This window comes from Ambystoma mexicanum, unplaced genomic scaffold (assembly GCF_040938575.1).
Source record: "Ambystoma mexicanum isolate Mex_15411 unplaced genomic scaffold, UKY_AmexF1_1 Mex_scaf10, whole genome shotgun sequence".
Taxonomy (NCBI): Eukaryota; Metazoa; Chordata; class Amphibia; order Caudata; family Ambystomatidae; genus Ambystoma; species Ambystoma mexicanum.
This window is the reverse complement of record NW_027182325.1, coordinates 2,350,001-2,357,500: the sequence shown is the minus strand read 5'-3', so window position 1 is coordinate 2,357,500 and position 7,500 is coordinate 2,350,001. Positions and strand designations below refer to the sequence as shown.

Here is a 7,500-nt window from a genome sequence, read left to right as displayed (position 1 = left end):
GTGAGTTTTGTACTTTTAAGCATCTAGTCGGCTAGGCCTTGCAGTTTTAAAAGGCAATTGAGAAAGGGCTCACTTCCTGAACTTGGAGCACAAAAAAGCCTACAGCACCTGGTATTCCCAGGCGGTCTCCCATCCAGGTACTAACTAGGCCTGACACTGCTTAACTTCCGAGATCAGTCGAGATCGGGTGCATTCAGTGTGGTGTGGCCGTAGGCTCTAGGAATGCTAAGAATATTACTCTTATGCATTTGCATTTAGTAAGCTAAGCCATGCAGCCACTTGCAACATGATACCACGCTCATCTCGATCAGGCGAGATATATAAGACTGGTGGGCCCATTCAGGACTCCTATGTCTGGTAGGATAACTTTAATTCATCCATCCTGTGTCTGTTGCAGGGAGGTGGAGAGAACAATCAACACAATAATGGTTTTCTTTCATGCCTCTTGAAGGACTCAATATTCTCTGTACTGCATTACATGTGAAAGTCGATTTATTACCCATGAACACACTACCTGTATGCTAATTCTATGTAAAAAGGTAGCTCCAGCCCTCATGATGTTGTCCAACATTTCCGCTATAAAACGGGATACAATTATTTTGGAAACATACCAAATTTGAAAAATAATTGAGAAGTTGCGCAATTACTAATCATGGAGCACAAAAATAGCCTACAGCACCTGGTATTCCCAGGCAGTCTCCCATCCAAGTACTAACTAGGCCCGACCCTGCTTAGCTTCTGAGATCGGGCGCATTCAGTGTGGTGTGGCCGTAGGCTCTGGGCCTAGTGAGTTTTGTACTTTTAAGCATCTAGTCGGCTAGACCTTGCAGTTTTGAAAGGCAATTGTGAAATGGCTCACTTCCTGAACTTGGAGCACAAAAAAGCCTACAGCACCTGGTATTCTCAGGCGGTCTCCCATCCAGGTACTAACTAGGCCCGACACTGCTTAGCTTCTGAGATCAGATGAGATCGGGCGCATTCAGTGTGGTGTGGCCGAAGGCTCTGGGCTTAGTGAGTTTTGTACTTTTAAGCATCTAGTCGGCTAGACCTTGCAGTTTTGAAAGGCAATTGTGAAATGGCTCACTTCCTGAACTTGGAGCACAAAAAAGCCTACAGCACCTGGTATTCCCAGGTGGTCTCCCATCCAGGTACTAACTAGGCCCGACACTGCTTAGCTTCCGAGATCAGACGCAATCAGTGTGGTGTGGCCGTAGGCTCTGGGCCTAGTGAGTTTTGTACTTTTAAGCATCTAGTCAGCTAGACCTTGCAGTTTTGAAAGGCAATTGAGAAATGGCTCACTTCCTGAACTTGGAGCACAAAAAAGCCTACAGCACCTGGTATTCCCAGGCGGTCTCCCATCCAGATACTAACGAGGCCCGACACTGCTTAGCTTCCGAGATCGGGCGCATTCAGTGTGGTGTGGCCGTAGGGTCTGGGCCTTGTGAGTTTTGTACTTTTAAGCATCTAGTCGGCTAGACCTTGCAGTTTTGAAAGGCAATTGAGAAATGGCTCACTTCCTGAACTTGGAGTACAAAAAAGCCTACAGCACCTGGTATTCCCAGGCGGTCTTCCATCCAGGTACTAACTAGGCCCGACACTGCTTAGCTTCTGAGATCAGACGAGATCAGGCACATTCAGTGTGGTGTGGCCGTAGGCTCTGGGCCTAGTGAGTTTTGTACTTTTAAGCATCTAGTCGGCTAGACCTTGCAGTTTTAAAAGGCAATTGAGAAAGGGCTCACTTCCTGAACTTGGAGCACAAAAAAGCCTACAGCACCTGGTATTCCCAGGCGGTCTCCCATCCAGGTACTAACTAGGCCTGACACTGCTTAACTTCCGAGATCAGTCGAGATCGGGTGCATTCAGTGTGGTGTGGCCGTAGGCTCTAGGAATGCTAAGAATATTACTCTTATGCATTTGCATTTAGTAAGCTAAGCCATGCAGCCACTTGCAACATGATACCACGCTCATCGCTCGATCAGGCTCGATCAGGCGAGATATATAAGACTGGTGGGCCCATTCAGGACTCCTATGTCTGGTAGGATAACTTTAATTCATCCATCCTGTGTCTGTTGCAGGGAGGTGGAGAGAACAATCAACACAATAATGGTTTTCTTTCATGCCTCTTGAAGGACTCAATATTCTCTGTACTGCATTACATGTGAAAGTCGATTTATTACCCATGAACACACTACCTGTATGCTAATTCTATGTAAAAAGGTAGCTCCAGCCCTCATGATGTTGTCCAACATTTCCGCTATAAAACGGGATACAATTATTTTGGAAACATACCAAATTTGAAAAATAATTGAGAAGTTGCGCAATTACTAATCATGGAGCACAAAAAAAGCCTACAGCACCTGGTATTCCCAGGCAGTCTCCCATCCAGGTACTAACTAGGCCCGACCCTGCTTAGCTTCCGAGATCGGGCGCATTCAGTGTGGTGTGGCCGTAGGCTCTGGGCCTAGTGAGTTTGTACTTTTAAGCATCTAGTCGGCTAGACCTTGCAGTTTTGAAAGGCAATTGTGAAATGGCTCACTTCCTGAACTTGGAGCACAAAAAAGCCTACAGCACCTGGTATTCCCAGGTGGTCTCCCATCCAGGTACTAACTAGGCCCGACACTGCTTAGCTTCCGAGATCAGACGAGATCGGGCGCATTCAGTGTGGTGTGGCCGTAGGCTCTGGGCCTAGTGAGTTTTGTACTTTTAAGCATCTAGTCGGCTAGACCTTGCAGTTTTGAAAGGCAATTGAGAAATGGCTCACTTCCTGAACTTGGAGTACAAAAAAGCCTACAGCACCTGGTATTCCCAGGCGGTCTCCCATCCAGGTACTAACTAGGCCCGACACTGCTTAGCTTCTGAGATCAGACGAGATCAGGCGCATTCAGTGTGGTGTGGCCGTAGGCTCTGGGCCTAGTGAGTGTTGTACTTTTAAGCATCTAGTCGGCTAGACCTTGCAGTTTTAAAAGGCAATTGAGAAAGGGCTCACTTCCTGAACTTGGAGCACAAAAAAGCCTACAGCACCTGGTATTCCCAGGCGGTCTCCCATCCAGGTACTAACTAGGCCTGACACTGCTTAACTTCCGAGATCAGACGAGATCGGGTGCATTCAGTGTGGTGTGGCCGTAGGCTCTAGGAATGCTAAGAATATTACTCTTATGCATTTGCATTTAGTAAGCTAAGCCATGCAGCCACTTGCAACATGATACCACGCTCATCGCTCGATCAGGCTCGATCAGGCGAGATATATAAGACTGGTGGGCCCATTCAGGACTCCTATGTCTGGTAGGATAACTTTAATTCATCCATCCTGTGTCTGTTGCAGGGAGGTGGAGAGAACAATCAACACAATAATGGTTTTCTTTCATGCCTCTTGAAGGACTCAATATTCTCTGTACTGCATTACATGTGAAAGTCGATTTATTACCCATGAACACACTACCTGTATGCTAATTCTATGTAAAAAGGTAGCTCCAGCCCTCATGATGTTGTCCAACATTTCCGCTATAAAACGGGATACAATTATTTTGGAAACATACCAAATTTGAAAAATAATTGAGAAGTTGCGCAATTACTAATCATGGAGCACAAAAAAGCCTACAGCACCTGGTATTCCCAGGCAGTCTCCCATCCAGGTACTAACTAGGCCTGACCCTGCTTAGCTTCCGAGATCGGGCACATTCAGTGTGGTGTGGCCGTAGGCTCTGGGCCTAGTGAGTTTTGTACTTTTAAGCATCTAGTCGGCTAGACCTTGCAGTTTTGAAAGGCAATTGTGAAATGGCTCACTTCCTGAACTTGGAGCACAAAAAAGCCTACAGCACCTGGTATTCCCAGGTGGTCTCCCATCCAGGTACTAACTAGGCCCGACACTGCTTAGCTTCCGAGATCAGACGAGATCGGGCGCAATCAGTGTGGTGTGGCCGTAGGCTCTGGGCCTAGTGAGTTTTGTACTTTTAAGCATCTAGTCAGCTAGACCTTGCAGTTTTGAAAGGCAATTGAGAAATGGCTCACTTCCTGAACTTGGAGCACAAAAAAGCCTACAGCACCTGGTATTCCCAGGCGGTCTCCCATCCAGGTACTAACGAGGCCCGACACTGCTTAGCTTCCGAGATCAGACGAGATCGGGCGCATTCAGTGTGGTGTGGCCGTAGGCTCTGGTTCTTGTGAGTTTTGTACTTTTAAGCATCTAGTCGGCTAGACCTTGCAGTTTTGAAAGGCAATTGAGAAATGGCTCACTTCCTGAACTTGGAGTACAAAAAAGCCTACAGCACCTGGTATTCCCAGGCGGTCTTCCATCCAGGTACTAACTAGGCCCGACACTGCTTAGCTTCTGAGATCAGACGAGATCAGGCACATTCAGTGTGGTGTGGCCGTAGGCTCTGGGCCTAGTGAGTTTTGTACTTTTAAGCATCTAGTCGGCTAGACCTTGCAGTTTTAAAAGGCAATTGAGAAAGGGCTCACTTCCTGAACTTGGAGCACAAAAAAGCCTACAGCACCTGGTATTCCCAGGCGGTCTCCCATCCAGGTACTAACTAGGCCTGACACTGCTTAACTTCCGAGATCAGTCGAGATCGGGTGCATTCAGTGTGGTGTGGCCGTAGGCTCTAGGAATGCTAAGAATATTACTCTTATGCATTTGCATTTAGTAAGCTAAGCCATGCAGCCACTTGCAACATGATACCACGCTCATCGCTCGATCAGGCTCGATCAGGCGAGATATATAAGACTGGTGGGCCCATTCAGGACTCCTATGTCTGGTAGGATAACTTTAATTCATCCATCCTGTGTCTGTTGCAGGGAGGTGGAGAGAACAATCAACACAATAATGGTTTTCTTTCATGCCTCTTGAAGGACTCAATATTCTCTGTACTGCATTACATGTGAAAGTCGATTTATTACCCATGAACACACTACCTGTATGCTAATTCTATGTAAAAAGGTAGCTCCAGCCCTCATGATGTTGTCCAACATTTCCGCTATAAAACGGGATACAATTATTTTGGAAACATACCAAATTTGAAAAATAATTGAGAAGTTGCGCAATTACTAATCATGGAGCACAAAAAAAGCCTACAGCACCTGGTATTCCCAGGCAGTCTCCCATCCAAGTACTAACTAGGCCCGACCCTGCTTAGCTTCTGAGATCGGGCGCATTCAGTGTGGTGTGGCCGTAGGCTCTGGGCCTAGTGAGTTTTGTACTTTTAAGCATCTAGTCGGCTAGACCTTGCAGTTTTGGAAGGCAATTGTGAAATGGCTCACTTCCTGAACTTGGAGCACAAAAAAGCCTACAGCACCTGGTATTCCCAGGCGGTCTCCCATCCAGGTACTAACTAGGCCCGACACTGCTTAGCTTCTGAGATCAGATGAGATCGGGCGCATTCAGTGTGGTGTGGCCGAAGGCTCTGGGCTTAGTGAGTTTTGTACTTTTAAGCATCTAGTCGGCTAGACCTTGCAGTTTTGAAAGGCAATTGTGAAATGGCTCACTTCCTGAACTTGGAGCACAAAAAAGCCTACAGCACCTGCTATTCCCAGGTGGTCTCCCATCCAGGTACTAACTAGGCCCGACACTGCTTAGCTTCTGAGATCAGATGAGATCGGGCGCATTCAGTGTGGTGTGGCCGAAGGCTCTGGGCTTAGTGAGTTTTGTACTTTTAAGCATCTAGTCAGCTAGACCTTGCAGTTTTGAAAGGCAATTGAGAAATGGCTCACTTCCTGAACTTGGAGCACAAAAAAGCCTACAGCACCTGGTATTCCCAGGCGGTCTCCCATCCAGGTACTAACGAGGCCCGACACTGCTTAGCTTCCGAGATCAGACGAGATCGGGCGCATTCAGTGTGGTGTGGCCGTAGGCTCTGGTTCTTGTGAGTTTTGTACTTTTAAGCATCTAGTCGGCTAGACCTTGCAGTTTTGAAAGGCAATTGAGAAATGGCTCACTTCCTGAACTTGGAGTACAAAAAAGCCTACAGCACCTGGTATTCCCAGGCGGTCTTCCATCCAGGTACTAACTAGGCCCGACACTGCTTAGCTTCTGAGATCAGACGAGATCAGGCACATTCAGTGTGGTGTGGCCGTAGGCTCTGGGCCTAGTGAGTTTTGTACTTTTAAGCATCTAGTCGGCTAGACCTTGCAGTTTTAAAAGGCAATTGAGAAAGGGCTCACTTCCTGAACTTGGAGCACAAAAAAGCCTACAGCACCTGGTATTCCCAGGCAGTCTCCCATCCAGGTACTAACTAGGCCTGACACTGCTTAACTTCCGAGATCAGTCGAGATCGGGTGCATTCAGTGTGGTGTGGCCGTAGGCTCTAGGAATGCTAAGAATATTACTCTTATGCATTTGCATTTAGTAAGCTAAGCCATGCAGCCACTTGCAACATGATACCACGCTCATCGCTCGATCAGGCGAGATATATAAGACTGGTGGGCCCATTCAGGACTCCTATGTCTGGTAGGATAACTTTAATTCATCCATCCTGTGTCTGTTGCAGGGAGGTGGAGAGAACAATCAACACAATAATGGTTTTCTTTCATGCCTCTTGAAGGACTCAATATTCTCTGTACTGCATTACATGTGAAAGTCGATTTATTACCCATGAACACACTACCTGTATGCTAATTCTATGTAAAAAGGTAGCTCCAGCCCTCATGATGTTGTCCAACATTTCCGCTATAAAACGGGATACAATTATTTTGGAAACATACCAAATTTGAAAAATAATTGAGAAGTTGCGCAATTACTAATCATGGAGCACAAAAAAAGCCTACAGCACCTGGTATTCCCAGGTGGTCTCCCATCCAGGTACTAACTAGGCCCGACACTGCTTAGCTTCTGAGATCAGACGCAATCAGTGTGGTGTGGCCGTAGGCTCTGGGCCTAGTGAGTTTTGTACTTTTAAGCATCTAGTCAGCTAGACCTTGCAGTTTTGAAAGGCAATTGAGAAATGGCTCACTTCCTGAACTTGGAGCACAAAAAAGCCCACAGCACCTGGTATTCCCAGGCGGTCTCCCATCCAGATACTAACGAGGCCCGACACTGCTTAGCTTCCGAGATCGGGCGCATTCAGTGTGGTGTGGCCGTAGGGTCTGGGCCTTGTGAGTTTTGTACTTTTAAGCATCTAGTCGGCTAGACCTTGCAGTTTTGAAAGGCAATTGAGAAATGGCTCACTTCCTGAACTTGGAGTACAAAAAAGCCTACAGCACCTGGTATTCCCAGGCGGTCTCCCATCCAGGTATTAACTAGGCCCGACACTGCTTAGCTTCTGAGATCAGACGAGATCAGGCGCATTCAGTGTGGTGTGGCCGTAGGCTCTGGGCCTAGTGAGTTTTGTACTTTTAAGCATCTAGTCGGCTAGACCTTGCAGTTTTGAAAGGCAATTGAGAAAGGGCTCACTTCCTGAACTTGGAGCACAAAAAAGCCTACAGCACCTGGTATTCCCAGGCGGTCTCCCATCCAGGTACTAACTAGGCCTAACACTGCTTAACTTCCGAGATCAGACGAGATCGGGT

At 47.1% G+C, this 7,500-nt stretch overlaps 18 non-coding genes and 8 pseudogenes across 18 annotated transcripts in view; all 26 read right to left on the bottom strand.

Moving 5' to 3' along the window:
- Nucleotides 1-96: 96 nt before the first annotated feature.
- Nucleotides 97-215, bottom strand: LOC138538799 (5S ribosomal RNA). The gene has a single exon (XR_011286886.1). It is a non-coding gene; the product is annotated as a 5S ribosomal RNA (ribosomal RNA).
- A 452-nt stretch (nt 216-667) lies between these two features.
- LOC138544633 (5S ribosomal RNA) lies at nt 668-776 on the bottom strand (annotated as a pseudogene).
- A 106-nt stretch (nt 777-882) lies between these two features.
- On the bottom strand, nt 883-1,001 carry LOC138542097 (5S ribosomal RNA). Its single transcript, XR_011290085.1, has one exon. It is a non-coding gene; the product is annotated as a 5S ribosomal RNA (ribosomal RNA).
- A 106-nt stretch (nt 1,002-1,107) lies between these two features.
- Nucleotides 1,108-1,216, bottom strand: LOC138543907 (5S ribosomal RNA; annotated as a pseudogene).
- A 106-nt stretch (nt 1,217-1,322) lies between these two features.
- Nucleotides 1,323-1,431, bottom strand: LOC138544450 (5S ribosomal RNA; annotated as a pseudogene).
- A 106-nt stretch (nt 1,432-1,537) lies between these two features.
- On the bottom strand, nt 1,538-1,656 carry LOC138540025 (5S ribosomal RNA). The gene has a single exon (XR_011288084.1). It is a non-coding gene; the product is annotated as a 5S ribosomal RNA (ribosomal RNA).
- Nucleotides 1,657-1,762: 106 nt separating this feature from the next.
- Nucleotides 1,763-1,881, bottom strand: LOC138538798 (5S ribosomal RNA). The gene has a single exon (XR_011286885.1). It is a non-coding gene; the product is annotated as a 5S ribosomal RNA (ribosomal RNA).
- Nucleotides 1,882-2,345: 464 nt separating this feature from the next.
- Nucleotides 2,346-2,454, bottom strand: LOC138543593 (5S ribosomal RNA; annotated as a pseudogene).
- Nucleotides 2,455-2,559: 105 nt separating this feature from the next.
- LOC138550126 (5S ribosomal RNA) lies at nt 2,560-2,678 on the bottom strand. Its single transcript, XR_011293888.1, has one exon. It is a non-coding gene; the product is annotated as a 5S ribosomal RNA (ribosomal RNA).
- A 106-nt stretch (nt 2,679-2,784) lies between these two features.
- Nucleotides 2,785-2,903, bottom strand: LOC138542888 (5S ribosomal RNA). The gene has a single exon (XR_011290548.1). It is a non-coding gene; the product is annotated as a 5S ribosomal RNA (ribosomal RNA).
- A 106-nt stretch (nt 2,904-3,009) lies between these two features.
- Nucleotides 3,010-3,128, bottom strand: LOC138549104 (5S ribosomal RNA). Its single transcript, XR_011292890.1, has one exon. It is a non-coding gene; the product is annotated as a 5S ribosomal RNA (ribosomal RNA).
- A 463-nt stretch (nt 3,129-3,591) lies between these two features.
- Nucleotides 3,592-3,700, bottom strand: LOC138546496 (5S ribosomal RNA; annotated as a pseudogene).
- Nucleotides 3,701-3,806: 106 nt separating this feature from the next.
- On the bottom strand, nt 3,807-3,925 carry LOC138548063 (5S ribosomal RNA). The gene has a single exon (XR_011291879.1). It is a non-coding gene; the product is annotated as a 5S ribosomal RNA (ribosomal RNA).
- A 106-nt stretch (nt 3,926-4,031) lies between these two features.
- LOC138550361 (5S ribosomal RNA) lies at nt 4,032-4,150 on the bottom strand. The gene has a single exon (XR_011294116.1). It is a non-coding gene; the product is annotated as a 5S ribosomal RNA (ribosomal RNA).
- Nucleotides 4,151-4,256: 106 nt separating this feature from the next.
- On the bottom strand, nt 4,257-4,375 carry LOC138540024 (5S ribosomal RNA). The gene has a single exon (XR_011288083.1). It is a non-coding gene; the product is annotated as a 5S ribosomal RNA (ribosomal RNA).
- A 106-nt stretch (nt 4,376-4,481) lies between these two features.
- Nucleotides 4,482-4,600, bottom strand: LOC138538797 (5S ribosomal RNA). Its single transcript, XR_011286884.1, has one exon. It is a non-coding gene; the product is annotated as a 5S ribosomal RNA (ribosomal RNA).
- Nucleotides 4,601-5,064: 464 nt separating this feature from the next.
- On the bottom strand, nt 5,065-5,173 carry LOC138544632 (5S ribosomal RNA; annotated as a pseudogene).
- A 106-nt stretch (nt 5,174-5,279) lies between these two features.
- On the bottom strand, nt 5,280-5,398 carry LOC138540772 (5S ribosomal RNA). The gene has a single exon (XR_011288807.1). It is a non-coding gene; the product is annotated as a 5S ribosomal RNA (ribosomal RNA).
- A 106-nt stretch (nt 5,399-5,504) lies between these two features.
- LOC138542053 (5S ribosomal RNA) lies at nt 5,505-5,623 on the bottom strand. Its single transcript, XR_011290043.1, has one exon. It is a non-coding gene; the product is annotated as a 5S ribosomal RNA (ribosomal RNA).
- A 106-nt stretch (nt 5,624-5,729) lies between these two features.
- LOC138550360 (5S ribosomal RNA) lies at nt 5,730-5,848 on the bottom strand. Its single transcript, XR_011294115.1, has one exon. It is a non-coding gene; the product is annotated as a 5S ribosomal RNA (ribosomal RNA).
- Nucleotides 5,849-5,954: 106 nt separating this feature from the next.
- LOC138540023 (5S ribosomal RNA) lies at nt 5,955-6,073 on the bottom strand. Its single transcript, XR_011288082.1, has one exon. It is a non-coding gene; the product is annotated as a 5S ribosomal RNA (ribosomal RNA).
- Nucleotides 6,074-6,179: 106 nt separating this feature from the next.
- On the bottom strand, nt 6,180-6,298 carry LOC138541762 (5S ribosomal RNA). Its single transcript, XR_011289760.1, has one exon. It is a non-coding gene; the product is annotated as a 5S ribosomal RNA (ribosomal RNA).
- A 454-nt stretch (nt 6,299-6,752) lies between these two features.
- Nucleotides 6,753-6,861, bottom strand: LOC138543068 (5S ribosomal RNA; annotated as a pseudogene).
- A 106-nt stretch (nt 6,862-6,967) lies between these two features.
- On the bottom strand, nt 6,968-7,076 carry LOC138545702 (5S ribosomal RNA; annotated as a pseudogene).
- A 106-nt stretch (nt 7,077-7,182) lies between these two features.
- Nucleotides 7,183-7,301, bottom strand: LOC138537337 (5S ribosomal RNA). The gene has a single exon (XR_011285476.1). It is a non-coding gene; the product is annotated as a 5S ribosomal RNA (ribosomal RNA).
- A 106-nt stretch (nt 7,302-7,407) lies between these two features.
- LOC138549525 (5S ribosomal RNA) overlaps nt 7,408-7,500 on the bottom strand; it is a 119-nt gene continuing 26 nt past the window's right edge. The window contains exon 1 of the ribosomal RNA XR_011293306.1: nt 7,408-7,500. This exon is cut by the window's right edge and continues 26 nt beyond it. This is a non-coding gene — a ribosomal RNA (5S ribosomal RNA).